We start from the raw sequence: 14,081 nt of genomic DNA on the forward strand, positions 1-14,081 counted from the left end.
GCCTTCTGTAGAAGTGCAACGGAGAAGGCAAAGCAAGCTCGGTTCTAGGAATTCTAGGTGGTGAGTGCAGAAGAAACAAGAGACCTGGGCTGTCGCAGTTTTCACACAAAATTGGAGCCCTTGATGAATTGCTATCAGAAGTAGGAAAAGATACTGTTGCCCGGCATTCTCTGCCTCCCTGGTAAGGGCATGCACACTGTTGCTTGCATAGAACTCCCTACACTGGGCCTGATCAGGCCTCCAGATGGGACTGCTACCAAGTCAGGGATATAAGATGCAACCAATAAATCAATAACCAATAACCAATAACTATGGGGAGCGCAGCAGAACAAATAATAGAGTTTAAAAAAATACATTGCATATAAAACACAGACGAGTAAAAGAACTTACATATTAAGTGAGATTTAACAGACTTTGTAAGTCAATTGCACTGTATGGATTTAAAAATTAACACTGTGCTTTATTTAAAAATGTGTGTGTGTGTGTGTGTGTGTGTGTGTGTGTGTGTGTGTGTGTGTGTGCATGTTCAAAGCATGTATGTGGAGGTCAGAAGACAGCTTGTGGGAGTCAGTTTTCTTCCACTGTGTGTGTCTTGGGGACTGAACTCAGGCCATCAGGCTTGGTAGCAAATGTCTTCACCCACTAAGCCATCTTGCTGATCCAAGGAGTCGTTAGGACAGAATTTTTATGACAGTTTGTTAAAATATAGAGACACACCATTGAATAGTAACTTCCCCTTCATCCTTGGGGAAGAGTCTGACACTGTGATTCTGTTCTAGAAACAGTCCTTATATTTTACAGTCTGTGCTGCATTTACAGATGAGAAGGAAGGGAAACTGAGCAAGCTTTGCTTGACGTCAGTATACTGACAGAACTTAAGATTCACCAAAGAAGCTCTTGATGTGCCTTATGCAGAAAGATATCTCTCTCTCTCTCTCTCTCTCTCTCTCTCTCTCTCTCTCTCTCACACACACACACACACACACACACACACTCATACACACACTCACACACATACACACATATACACACACTCATACATTCAGATACACATATATACACAGTCACACATTCACACACTCATACACTCAGATACACATATACACACAGTCACACATACACACAAACACACACATTCACACACATACACACATATAAACACATTCACACATATCACACACACATACACATTCACACACATACACACACATATAAACACATTCACACATATCTCTCTCTCTCTCACACACACACACACATACACACACACATGCTCCTGAAAGTCCCTGAGGCTGTGGGATCTGCCTTGTCCACTTACTGGCAAACTATGGCATTGTACACAAAAGTACAGCTCAGTTCTGGAAGCTATCCTGGTGCTAGGCAGCAATTTTGTGAAGGATAGAGGTAGAAAAAAAATTGTTTTCTAAGAGTTATGAATATCATGAATTTTTACCAGCTTGTTTATTCCATAAAGGAAAGGATATCCTCAGTTATAGAAGACATCAGCCCTGTTAGTGAACAGAGAAAAATGAGAACAGAAATCTCCTTCCAAGTGTGGCCCAGCCATGCTACATGAGTGTCAGAGGGACAGCCCACTCTGGCAAGGGAGAGTGGGATGAACTCAGTGCTATTACTGAACTCTTACAGTGGGGACTGCAGGCACTTTCTCATGTCATCCTATAAAGATTCAGTGGTGACGAGACGGGCCTCCATATACTCGCTCACTACAGAAAAAGAAGACACACATGGTAACTTGCCCAAGGTCAAAATGGCAGAGCTGGGGTAGTTTTTAGATTTGAAGACTACATTTACCCTGCAAAGTCTGTCTACAGAGGTAGCAGCCAGATCCTCAGGGGAATCACTCCAAGGAGGGGGGGTTGACAGAACCAGAAGTGTGCTTTCCCCCTTCTGATGACTGTTTCTATTTCTCCTCTGTCTCAGGCGCCATCATAAGCCACCTGCACGCAGCACTGTATCCTTGCGACTTTCCTTTACACAGAGCATAGGATCATAGTACATGGTGACTTTCAGTCCACTTGTGACATCTGCTGACGCTTCTGCACTTGCACCTGGACCCTAGGTCAGGATGAGGAAGAGGCTCATGGTGTTTTCTCACATGGCTTTTCTTCCCAGTTCTCAAAAAACCCAATGCTCTCTTTCATTATTATTTTTTTCCTGCTATCTGGGTAAAGAATTGATTTATTTTTCTCCCTGTAATCTTCATATGATCCAGAATCTTCTGACTTGCTGAGTTCTTTATTGGGTCTCAAATCTCAGAGCTATAGATTTCTTCTATTTTTATTACCTTTTGTATCTTTTTTTAATTATAAGAGAAATATATGTTCAGGAGTAGAAGTTTTAAAAGGTCTGTCGAGTATAAAGGGATGGCTGGCTGGGATGGTAGAGTTCTTTATTTGGAGGGGCCACAAGGTTGATTTATGATGGGCAGATGTCCCCCATCTGAAGGAACCAAGGGACTGGTTTCTAATAGGAGTAACATGTCCTTATGTGGGGAGTTGGGACAGCCTGCGGCCACTGGCAGCTGGTGAGGCTAGCTTTTCATTTCTCCACGCATGGGTCACTTCAACAGCTGAGTTTTAATAAAGCAAATGAACCTCAGACTACGGGAGGTGCAGGCCTCCCAGGACACCAAGGTCTATTTGCGCCCCTCCCACTAATCCGGCTGCTAAAAACAGCTGAGGCTGAGAGGCCCTCAGAGTGCTCCTTGGATCTGAGAGCAGTGATCCAGTTACCCCGAGCTATGCTGAGACATTCCAGGGGCTCTCGTGTCCTGGGCTGCAGGCCACCAGGAGCCAGAAGCCCAAGATGGTACTGACTATTTTTATTCAAGATGGTCATGTTATCTTGGACACATAGGAGCAAGAAGCCCCTTCTTAAGGGCATGTTCTAACAACTGGATCATGGTCCTTTTTTGGGGAGGTTTTTGGGAGCAAGTGACACCCCTCCCCCCCAACCCCTAGAGTTGGCTCTCTTCACAGAAAACCCGGCTGGACAATGCTAAGAAAAGGTTCAACTTAAATGAGGAAAATGGCAAACTACCATCTCCTCAGGCTTCCCAGCAACTATGTGATGTATAACCCCATGGTACATGACAAGTAAGACAGAACCTTGAATTCCAAGGACAGTAAACAGAAAATAAGGACCCAAGGAAAGAGGAGAAGAAACGAAAAACAAAACCAAAACAGAAAACTCTCAATGCAGTCTCGGAGAGTTGGGGAGGGAGGCAGTTTTACCAAGACCAAAAGGGAGGCTTTAGCCACAAGCAAGGTGCTTTGTACACAGCGGGCATATCACGCCTGTGCTGAATCCAGTTCTTAATAGAAAAGGTCAAAGGTAAAAAATGGGGAGAATGTGTTGCCCTTGGGTAAAGCCTGTTCTCTCCACTTCCACTTCCTGCCTCTCTATTCTGACTCCCCAATCAGTAAAGAAGCGACAATAGAATTCAGAAGTGATTCCTTACAAATTTTCAGACAACCATGAACTCCATTTTGTTGGCTTCTCAAGCAACAGGTCCCAGAGCCTCCACCCTACACGTTGGTGGCCTACTAGGCACTTCCTGTCTGTGTCTTCACACAGCTGTCATTTATCAAGTACCTTCTCTTGCCCAGAATTGGGAGACAGGAGCAGAAATCTCTTGGAAAGCGAGATAGAGGAAGAGGGAGAGGAGGAATCCTTGTCCTCAGAGTGGGGAGGGCAGGAGAGCGGGGAGAGAGACATACATTTCCAAATGTGGCTCAGCCTCTGCCCTGGGTGACATCGACAGCAGCTGCCCCTATTTTGGGCCTGAGGTGTCTGTGCCCGGGCAACAGGTGTGAAGACTTAAGATTTCCTGGCACATTCCCTGGGGCACACTTCACCCTTCACACGACAGGTTTGTCAGAGGTTAGAAACACAGACTCTCCTTTTTCTGATTTCCAAGTCAGCCTCGGGGATCTAGGCCTCAGCATACGGGTAGTGACTCGTGGTTTCTGGGACTCCCTTGCTCACTTGCACGCACATACGCACACACATATGCACGCTCCCTTTCCTGAGCTGAAGAGGAGCGAAGTACACATCAGTTATAGTCAATGCCCAGGAGCCAAATAAGAGCGTAGCCCAGGAGCAGAGATTAACTTACCCACTTTGTCGTCCAGCCCCAGGCTTAGCATCCCTATACTAATAGGACCTTCCAAGGGCTATGTGGACCATACGTTCCCACTGATAAGTGTCAAAGAGGGTGCTGAGGGTACCTGGAAGAGAATGGGGGGACAAGAGACGCAAAGAAGGACGCCAAGACAAGAGTCTGATCAAGGCAACAATTTTATTTTTTTCTCAAGGCTGAATTTATACCATAACAGGGGTAACAGAGGGAGGGGGTAAGTGGGAAACATTTACACAGGCCAAGGACACAGCTCTCTTGTGGTCAGGGAATCGGCTGATGTTGACAGGATGTCAGAAAGGTCACAGGTTTGTCATATCTATTAGTCAGCAGGATGTTGGTTCTTCAGAAAGGTTATAGGTCATCACATTGGGCATCTTGACGTCAGATGTATTTCTCAGCAAGGTCAGAACTTTATCATATCAATATTCATCCTGACCACCAGATTTGTATTAGTCCTCTGCAGGTGGCAGGGGATTTTCCACGAACCCAGTCATACTTAACCCTAACCATAATATTAACATCAATAATGGAGGGTTTCAAGGGCATTGCTCCCAATAGATAAGACTTGACATTATTGGTCATCAGGAGCAAAAGCACACAGCCCTTTGTCTCCAAAACACTGCAGAATAAAGACTAATCTTTTAGGGAAAAAAAATCAGCACTTTGACTGTGATCCTTATGATTAGGGGCAGCTTATGTTAGGATGCTTTCCAGATACTTACGTCCTTTGTGCTTACCTCAGGGAGGGATCAGAAGGCAGTGCCAGCCCAGCTACCTGGATGCTGGAATGGGCACCAGCCACAAGAGTCCAGGACTTCTGTAGCCTGTCATCAGAATAGTTCCCTGAGCTGAGACTCCAAACCCTGACCCAAGGCTCGAGTGCTTGGCACCCAGCACAGTGTTACTGTCCTTGCTTCCTCCCCTCAGGTTCTGTCTTGTCTCACAACACTGAGTAATTTGTCACCTTTGTTCCACTGTCCGAATCATAGATAAGAAATGCACACAGGTTTTTGTGCCTCTTGACATCTTTGTAAGGAAATATTAATAGTGGTTCAGTGGCTTACGCCATCCTGAGCTAGCTCCAGAGATTAAGAAGACAGTTTGAATATTAATCATTACTCTACATGAAAAGAGCAATTTTGGCCAGTTTTTCTTACTCTGTTTCATGACTTCATCGAACTCCCCTTTTGGGTTTTAAAGGCTGTCGTGAAGAGGAACCCATGGTCTCTTGAATGTGAAATAGGAGAGAGTAGTACCAGGGATTAAAGGTTCAAGTGGGTGTCTGCCTATAAAACCCATATGGAAATGCACTATCTTGTAGCTAAATTGCAAAAATAAAAAATTTTAAAGGAGTTTAAACACAAGTACTCTTCATGGGTGAACAGTGCTTCCCCCAAGAAGGTATGGTTATTAAATTAAAATTGTGTCAGACTTCAGGATACTTTTTTTAGGGGTTATGATTTGTCAAGGAGGCTGTAGAGACCCCTCCCCCAAACAACACAAGCTCTTGGTTTCCCACCACAGCCATGGTAAGATCCCATTGCTGAAGACACAATACACTCTGGTTGTGAGAACTCAGGCTGGACCTGACCTGAAAACTCCCCCCCACCCCACCCCCCACCTGAGAGATCGCTTCCACAGTGCCGGAGGTGCTATGATGGCCCCTGGAGGAGAGAAGCCACTGGTGGTATTGCCCAGATGTGAACCCTGACTGCTACAATACTTATCTGATGGGCAAAGGTGTACAGCATAAAGGTTACGAGGCGAACCAACCACTTTCTGAAGTTGCGGTCTGGCATTTTAAACTGGACCAAAACCCACAGCTGAGGAGGTTCTAGATCCTGAGGGGAAACCCATATTGTTTTTCTGCAGATTGGATGTAATGTTAAGCATGTGTGTGTGTGTGTGTGTGTGTGTGTGTGTGTGTGTGTGTCTCTGTGTGTGTGTGTATGCGTGTGTGTTTGTCTGAAATGGGTAGCAGTTAATGCAAAGACTTCTAAGTGAATAAAGCTCAGAGAATAAGTGATTTGGGGGCTGTAAATGGGGCCTCTATATAAGAAACATCACACACATACACACACACACACACACACACGCACACACATGCACACACACATGCACACGCACACACACACACACACACACACACACACACACACGCACACACACAGAATGAGCAGAATGTCAGAGCTCAAGAGCAGAGCGGAGTGTTGTGAAGTTTTGGTTTCTGAACACGCTGTGACCATTGTACTCACCGACTTATTGCGGCTCTAGCTGCGCAGGACCAGCCAGTGTCCCACCGCGGAGCACTACCTGGACTCAACGGGTAACACACAGGAAAGGAAGAAAGACAAGGGAAGGACAGGAGGTGGGAAGGAGACAGGCGACATCCCCAGCCCTCCGGTTTCAATGCTGTTTTACAACTTCTTACTGAGTTGCTCAGGCTGACTTGCTTACCAGGCCTTGCCTTTTCCATCCTCCTGCTTCAGGTCTGGTAAATATAATCACGACACGTCGTAAACACACGCAAAATGCCAAAGAATAACTAAAAGAATACCCAACACAAAAACCCCATGCTCTGAGATGCACGTGACTTTACTAGCTGTTTGGTTCAAGAGCACCTGGGCCATAGCCGTCATAAATGAAAAGCCAGCAGCAGTCGAGGGTGTGCTTGACATCCCAGTCTGGCAAGCATCTTGGCTCATTTGCCCGGAACACAGTAGGACCAGTCACTTCATGGCCATGGGACTCCCTGGAAACACAGTAGGACCAGTCACTTCATGGCATGGGGCTCCCTGGGAACACAATAGGACCAGTCACTTCATGGCCATGGGGCTCCCTGGGAACACAGTAGGACCAGTTACTTCATGGCCATGGGGCTCCCTGGGAACAGCTTGCTGCTGCTACCCTAGATGAAAAGGCATCAAAGATCCGTGTGGCCAGCCCAGGAAAGGATCAAAATCTCCAAGTCCAAGTATGATTTCTCTGGAACGCATCTTCTTTTCCCACTCGAGTAAAGTGAGCCACAGTAAAATGGGAACGATATACAGTGTCCAAGCTCACAGCTGAGTCTGTGTAGCACAACGGAGATCTCCTCAGAGGCCGGCGTGAAACCTGTGTGACCCTCCACAGTTCTACCCAAACACGCATGGCCTCTGTTACGATCACGCTGCATCCCACCTGTGACAGAAGAAAAGTACCCTCACTTGATTCCCCGCAAACACGGTCACTTTCCGTTTGCTGAAATTCTCGCACCGCTAGGCTGTCTTTTCACACCAGCTCAGCCACCAGTGCACATTCTGACATGTTTCTGGAAGCAGCCCCTGTCTTCAATCATGGAGGTCAAATCTGGACCTCACACAAGCTACACAGAGACTTCACAACTAAGCTGTATCCCCAGCCTATGATTTACTTTTTATTTTTATTTTGTGACAAGGTCTCACTGAGTTGCTCAGGCTGGCTTTGAACCCACTCTGTAGCTTACCAGGCCTTGACTTTTCCCTGCTCCCCCCTCAGCCACTTCAGTACCCAGGTCAACTTCGATCGAACTTTCTATCTTACCTATCTTTGTATTTCCAGTGCCTACCCCCGATACCCTGTGTTTTCAAAGACTCTGGGGACTTGATTTTCTCATATTTGTCCCAAGTAGGTGAAGTGAAGATAATAGAGGTTAGAGATACATTCTCTATTGTCTCGGTCTCTCTCACTTCCACTGATGGGAAAGTAGGGGCTAAGAGTCTGTCTCAGGGTCACCCTATCTGTGTGTGGCTGTGTCACGAGACTTTTCTACCTTGGGGACACCCCGCCTACCTACTCCCTTACCTCCTGACCCGTCTGTCCACACAGTCTCCCATCTGCTCCATCTCAACGACCACGGTGTAAGTTCCTAAGCATGGCCTCCCTTACCAGAGACCTGCGCTGAAGCCGAGGCTCCAGGACGTCATGCTGTGCTTGGCGTTATCCTTGAGTGCTCGGTACCAGACTCTCCCACTAGGTGGCACCACTGCTCCGCTAGGAGCACAGTTCCCACAGATCTGTGATAACTCACATTCCACAGGTGCTGTAAGTGGCTCCGGAAAGATGTGGGTGGACAGCAAGGGCTCCCCACCACCGCAGCCTGCATTCATTAGAAAGTGCCACAGCGATGCTGTTGGCTATTCAAGTTGAGGTAAAAGGGAAAGCTGGAGATGGGGATCGTGTCTCAATTTAAAATTTTGTTCATCGTGGAGTTTTGCGTATTCAGTATGATTTTTTTTTGGGGGGGGGATGCTCAATGATGAGGCTTTGCCCAAAGATGAGAATTGGGACATGGTGGTGTGACTGTGCCTGATGAGTTGCTATGGCAACAGGTCCCTTGCTGTTCCTCTTTGTGAAGGCGCTGGACTAGCCAGCCTCCATTCTTGTGCATGAAGCTATTGGGAAGAGAGGACCATTTGTAGCAGCTAATGCCTCTCAGGATATATGTCCACATGGGAAGACGCCACTTTCTCTGTGAAGCCACTTCTGCTGTCCACACCCCTTACCACTCCTTGCCACTTCCCTGCCTGGCCAGGTCCTCCCCCCCCAAAGCCCTGAAGTCCACAGCACCCCTACCAGGATTCATGTTAAAGCTCTGGTCAGTAGAAGGGGCAGGTTTTCTAGCTTTCTAGAACAATCCTTAGTCTTCTACATGGCGTAGTTCTTTTCTGTAAGGAAGGAAACGGGTTTTAATCGCCGAGCAGGCTCCCTTTAGGCTCCTTCCTCTCAGCCTGAGAAGAACCTCCTTTATTTTCTCTCCCGTCTGGACTGTATTCTTCATTCCTCCACATGACGCCCCTTCTCATTGTCCTCCTCTCTTTCTGTGGGCCCAGGCTCCACAAGGTACAGCAAGGAAAGGACGTCAAATGAGCAGCCCACCAAACCCACAGGAACCACGGCGCCCAGCGTGCAAACCGTCACTCCTAACCTTGGTGGAGAGCCGGCTGTGGAGCTTTGTAAAACACGACGTTTATGGTCAGGCACTGTGGGATAAATGCATTCTTACTCCCAGCTACCTGGGAGGCTGAGGCAGGAGGATTACTTGATTCCAGGATTTAGATGCCAGCAGAAGCAACATAGCAAACATCTGTCTCCAAGCAAGCGAGCGAGCAAGGAAGCAAATACCCAACAACAGCAAATTGCCCCGGTCACCCACGAGATCATCACTATCAGAGTCTCCGAGGCCCAGTCCCATGCACCAGCAGTTTATAACACCCCCAAGCCTCCCCCTGAAAGTGATTCTCAGCTGGTGGGAATTGGGGCACCCCAAAACCAAACCAAACCAAACCAGGCTTGGGTTCAATTGAGCCTAGGCTGCCATCTACAGGCCAAAGCGGAGGCTGCTTTCAATTGCAGGTAGAGAGGGCGGGGTGACGCAAACGCTTTGAATCTGCCTTCTGGCTCTCCAACACCCATTGGACAGCCGCATCATCCCCAGAAACGGTGTCTTCTCAGGGTGAGAGGGTTTCCACGCCTCTGTCCTGCTCCCTCCATCCCGGAGTCTCCATCCCTGCGTGACAGGCTAAGAGCCCATCTAGAATTTAGTCTCAGATTCCAAAAAACATGCAGAAAGTATGTGTGTGCTTGAACACTACTTTAAAGTCATATCTCCCTGTGCATTCTGCTCGGGGCGAGACTGGATACGGAATTACATCTTTACAGGTTGTTGTCACCAGGGGCTGAATTCATATTCATATGTGAAGAGCCAGACGTCTTCTGTGAGCCTCTACTTCTTCATCTGTAGCACGGCTAATTACCGCACCCATCTTAGAGGATCAATGCTACAGCTCAGATAAAAGGCCCCACGCAATAGCAATAGTGTCTGATAGAAACGGCAGTTCCCAAGAGGTAGCTGGATTGTCTGACAACGGCAGGGCCAGAGAGAGGCATGGGATACGCTGTCTTCTGCTCATTTTATTCTCATCACAGCATGACTGGGTTCATGCAGGTGAGTTAAACTGGTCCTGAGACCCAAATACCGAGGGTACGTGCTTAAACAAACAAACAAACAAACAAACAAACAAACAGGTTAAGTCAGACACGCTAACCCCATCTTTAAAACTAAGCTGCATTTTTTAGAGTGCCACCAGAGGGCAGTGGTGGGCCACAAATGAATGGCCAGATTCATGGACCAAGCCTGGGCTAGGGATGCTGTCTTGGTTTTAACCACCTGAGTTTACTTAAGCCTGGAATATCACATCCACTAATTTGCCCAGGTCTGAGTCTAAATTCGCTTCTGGCGTCCACCTACAACTTGGGGTCGCGGTGACAACTTTAAGGTGGGTTTGGCTTTCATGTCCATAACAGCTTCCATGTAACCGTGTTCTCTCCTCATTCACTCACCTGCAAACAAGGCAGATGGATCATAAAGTGCATCCCCTCTGCCGAGTCTGGCCTGAGACCCCATCCCCGTGTCTTTGGATCTCGTCATTCGGGAGGTGCTCTCGGTGCCTGCTGAACACTGTTCCACCCACCATTTTTCCTTAGCTCAAAGCAGGTCCTACAAAGGGTTTGGTTTCTCTGATAGAGACTGAAATACTGTGACCACTCCAGATCCACAGTGACCCAAGTGTGGGGCAAGGGAGAGTGAGCACAACCCCAGGCCTCTCTTGAAAACAGTCCCCAAATCTCAAATCCCCGTGCTCCCTTAGTGAAGCTTCCTCCCTGCCAAGCTGACTCAAACCTCAACGCTTCCTGTAAGAACTGAAACAAGAGCCCAGAATTGTGGCGATGCCCACAATTCAACTCCTCTGCCTTCATCCCACCCTGAGAGACAAATAAAGCAAAGGCAGAGACTTACTTTCTAAGCCAGTTAAGCAGCGAAGGGATAGGAAACATCCCTTCAATCTAGCAAGCGCTCAGGTCATCTGGGCAGCAATGTGCCCCACTAACCTCAGGGCTGCCTGGACCACCCGACCCACAGGTTCTCGTGTGAGAACGTTTTGATTATGTGTGCTCCTTAAGGAGAATAGGGGAAAGTGTTCTTGCAGGATTATGCAATATTAGAAACAAGGAAGTCGATAGGATGCTTGACTTGAGTGCTGCAGACTATTTTAAGAAATGGGAGAGGAAGGATATGAGGACTCAGAGGGTTTAATGCCGATTAAATCAGAGAGATCACAACATCCTTGTCGGGGATTTATTGCTAAGACGGAATCGTGCTGAGCGAACAACACAAGGTGCTCAAGACAGCAGGAGAAGAAGAGAGTGTCCTTTTGGCTTGCCTGATCACCTTAAGAAGAAAGAGAGACACACAGAAGAAATTCATGGTGGAATCACATCGTGAGCCTCAGGCTTGATCTGGTTTATGCCCTACCAGGACAAACATGGAGAAAAAAGGAAAGAAACCCGAAGGGAAATGATGGTTAAAAAGAGTTTAGGGGCACAGGGTCATATTCAAGAAGTCATTTGATGGCCTCAAAACAGGTTCCTGACAAGGGAATCTGGAAGCTGACAGGCAGCGTCCTGTTTGAATACTCCTGGCGGTCGCCATTAGCCTATCAAGATCAAAGAGCTGAGGCATCTAGGACAGGCAAGCGCTACTAATTGCACTGCTTAGAAACAGCTTTGTAGACCAGGCTGGCCTCAAACTCACATAGATCCACCTGCCTCTGCCTCCCTAGCGCTGGGATTAAGAGTGCGTGCCACCATTGCCCAACGACACTTTCAGCTTCTTGTAGGTCCTAAGAGAAGATGCCACACCGGCATGACGCCTGTGAAAACTGTTGCCCTGCATCACCTAGCTTATTTCTCTTCACACGATGGCCTGAGGTAGCTCCTCAGTCACACCACTGAAGGTGGAAGGATCCCTTTAGCTGTGGCTATGTCACCATGGGGAGGATGCATGCTTGCCTGATGTCTGTGAAATGCTGTTTCTGCACACGGTGGCAAAGTTGTGAGGGGATTATCTGGAAGATCACTAGTGGGTAGCTTTTTTGGGGGAAGAGACCTAGCCACAAGGCCGCCATGAATTCTGAAGAGCAATGTCTTAACTGGTGATGTGTGGCTCGGCAATAGCCAGGCTGTGGCCTTGAGACACAGCACCGAAATAGGAGCAGGGTAGTCCAGGCGCCAAGTCCCCTTGAAGACTCTCCTCACTCTGAAGTATTTTTAGTCATGGTAATTGTAGGTGGTGAGCAGAGAGCACTACAGCCCTCAAAATAGGTGGCTCTCAAACACGCAAGGTCAGCAGGTGTCACCTCCGTAAGCAGACCTACAAGAAGGAAGGGATTAACTGTGCACAAGACAGCTTTCCAGAAGGGGCTGTCTTGCAGAGTGCTCTGGGGTGACCTTACCCAGGAGATTAACATGCTTCTCCTCCTGTGCCATCAGCAATCAGCAAAATAGCTGACACTCGGGATACTGTGTGTTGTGGTAACGGGGAGAGTAAATGCAGGGGCATGGTGGTCACTTGAGTGAATATCTGGGAAGAGACATTGGGAAGCGAAGCTGGTCACTGCGTCATGGGAGGTCCAGCAGGCCGTTCTGTCTCCTGATCAATGATTGGGCCCTGAGTGTGGAAATGGCCAACAGATCTTCAGAGCTTGATAAAAATGTCCACTTAGCATAGCTAGCTTATGTTCTATGCTTCCTCAGGGATTCAGTTTGGACTGAGAACGGACCCTACTGGCCACATAGTCAAGGCTTGCTCTCCAGCACAGTAGCGACTGGGAAGTGGGAGAATCTGAAAAGGTGGGACCTGGGGGAAGTCTTACAGTTGCTGGAGGTGCACCAGCCCCTTTCTCTGTCACTCGCTTCTATACCCCAGCCACACGGTGAGATGCTTTGCTGTGCCGCACTCGTGCTCATGCCATGATGTGCCGTCCCCTACCCCCACCATCAGAGGCCCCAAGGCAATGGGTTTTCCAATCATGGGCTAAAACCTCTAAACTCTGAAGTCAAATAAGCTGCTTTTCTTTACTTCAGCTTGGTTACTTGGGGTATGAGTTAGCAGAAAGCTTATGGACATGTCAAGTGACATTCTGACTTCATGGGCCAGGAAAGGGATGCTCTAGACTGGAGATTAATTTTACCTCTTGGACCTAGAGATAGCCCGTTTAAGTGAATTATGTGTGAACTTGGTAACCGTCAACACAATTTTGATCATTTGATCACTCCTATGTGCTCCGGTAAGACGCACTCTAGCCAAGCAACGTGAAAACTTCTCACTGAGTACTTTATACCAAACGGCCTAGCAGGATCTGGCAAAATACAGTCTGTACTACCAGGAAGCTTCCAGACCAGTGGCGATCCAGGCCTGATGCACAGGTAAATGTCAGTCTCGTCTGGCTGCACCTGAAAGGGCCACCCACCCTTTCCACGGTCACCATGTCTTGTTTACAGTCAATCTTCAGCCTGTCAGAAACTTCAGATATCATCTGGGCCAGTGCCTTTCAGTTCCTCCCTGCACATCACAACCACTGAAAGAACTTTGGGAAGGCGTCAGAACCTGGAGCCTGGACCCATCCCCTTGGCTGTTCATTTTGCTGATTGGGTGAAGATCCCAGGCGCCCTTACTCTGCAGATCTACCCAGGTGATTCAAAGGTGAAGACAGGGCTCACAGTCCCTGAGCAGGCTCAGCTGTTCTACTTTCCAGGTAGATAAAGTAAGACCCCTAGAGTTAAAGGGACAACTCCAAAGTTAACACTCACGTAATGCAATGGTCTCTAGCAGTCCACGACTGTCTCCCAAGCCCTCTCTTTCACACATAATCTAACATTTCCATCCTCACACATACCCCTCTAGATCCTTAATAATTTTTTTAAATGGCTCCTCACAATACTGTTTAAGCTGTGTCTGTTCTCAGCAATAAACCCCGTGGAGTTTAAATTGAATTGCTATGGATTTAGTAGCAGATCAGTTTACTTCAGCTGTCTATCACACTGCGGGCTCGCATCTCCT

The 14,081-nt window shown here is 47.7% G+C and overlaps 1 long non-coding RNA gene across 2 annotated transcripts; it reads right to left on the bottom strand.

Annotated features, from left to right (window-relative positions):
- Positions 1–6,736: 6,736 nt before the first annotated feature.
- On the bottom strand, positions 6,737–11,112 carry LOC134480701 (uncharacterized). 2 transcript variants are annotated; one of them, XR_015631245.1, is made up of 4 exons: positions 10,980–11,112; positions 9,108–10,170; positions 8,756–8,847; positions 6,737–7,342 (listed from the first exon to the last, which is right to left on the bottom strand). It is a non-coding gene; the product is annotated as an uncharacterized LOC134480701 (long non-coding RNA). The 2 variants fall into 2 exon arrangements; XR_015631246.1 differs by having other exon boundaries at positions 9,108–10,522.
- Between the last annotated feature and the right edge of the window lie 2,969 nt (positions 11,113–14,081).

The sequence above is a fragment of the Rattus norvegicus genome, chromosome 10, assembly GCF_021556685.1.
Source record: "Rattus norvegicus strain SHRSP/BbbUtx chromosome 10, alternate assembly SHRSP_T2T, whole genome shotgun sequence".
NCBI lineage: Eukaryota > Metazoa > Chordata > Mammalia > Rodentia > Muridae > Rattus > Rattus norvegicus.